Consider the following 1432-nt stretch of genomic DNA (forward strand, 5'->3'; position numbering starts at 1 on the left):
AACGCCACCACACGAGCACAGTTGTCTGGGGATGGTCCTCGAGAGAGCTTCACCACCTTTGTCGAGCACCCACTCGGCAAAGGTGGTGAAGCTCTCTCGAGGACCATCCCCAGACAACTGTGCTCGTGTGGTGGCGTTTAGTCCGACGCGATAGAAGCCACAGAGGCAGTTATCCGGGTAGTGCGTGAGGAGGGCCAGGGACAGAAAGTCATTTGTGTGGTCCTCAAGAGAGCGTTCCTCCTGCTCCAGCTGGAGGATTTGGAATGCGGGATAATCCATAATACAAAAAAATAAAAACTGACCAAAAAACCGGCAAAACAAACGAGTGGAAGGACGCTGCTATACTTTACTTTAGGGTCGGTTATTCTGTCACGGTCACGGTGTGTGGAGGCAGGCAGGATGACGAGGATGACAAGGATACAAAATAAGGATCTTTAATGTAACGACAACAAGGCAGAGACAGACACATACTCAGGGTAACATTCAAAATAACCGACAAACTAGAACACAAGAGACAGGAACAGATATAGGGCAGTTAACGAGGGACAGACAGGTGAGCACAATGAGGTGATTCTGTTGCAATTGTTCTAATAGAGATTGGAAGCCCGGTCACCTTTTCTCTTCAGCCTAGATCTAGGAACCAATAAAATTTCTGATTCTATGACCTTAGACATCTAGCTGGACTGTGTAAACGCAAAAGGTCAGAAAGATACAAAGGTGCCAGTCCATTTAAAACCTTAAAAACAAAAAGTTAAAATTTTAAACTCTATTTTAAATGGACTGGCAGCCAGTGCAAAGAGAGTAGGACAGGGGTAATATGCTCGTATTTGCGAGTGCCAGTCAAAAGTCTAGCAGCTGCATTTTGTACTGTTTGTAGGCAATTCATACATAATTGGTTAATACCAATAAACATTGAATTGCAGTAGTCTAGTCGAGATGAGATAAAAGCATGTATAGCTCTCTCGAACTCAGCACAAGTTAAAAAACCCTTCACCTTAGCAAGGAGTCTAAGCTGAAAAAACTTGATTTAACTACTGCCTCTCACTAGTATAGTTCAAATCTATTAACATGTTTCCTGACATATCACTTGAGACTTACTGATATAAAAATTATAATTAAACTTTATATGGAGTACTACTTTGTGCACAATGCATATTTCTTAATATTAAGCCTAAAATGTAATGTTTTAATGTCATTATTGATGAGGACAGAGGGCTTGACATATGCAGCCAGATCACCAAGCACTTGCTGTATGTTGCCAGATACAGCTAAAGAACCGAACACAATTGCCTCAGTCTTACTCTCATTGAGATTCAAAAAATGAAGAGACATCCAAGCCTTAATATCAGACAGACAAGCAGTTAAAGCACTCAAACTCTGGTTGTCATTTTTTTAAAAGGCACATAAATTTGCGTGTCGTCAGCATAACAAT

Source organism: Sinocyclocheilus grahami, unplaced genomic scaffold (genome assembly GCF_001515645.1).
Source record: "Sinocyclocheilus grahami isolate Dianchi unplaced genomic scaffold, SAMN03320097.WGS_v1.1 scaffold1093.1, whole genome shotgun sequence".
Lineage (NCBI taxonomy): Eukaryota > Metazoa > Chordata > Actinopteri > Cypriniformes > Cyprinidae > Sinocyclocheilus > Sinocyclocheilus grahami.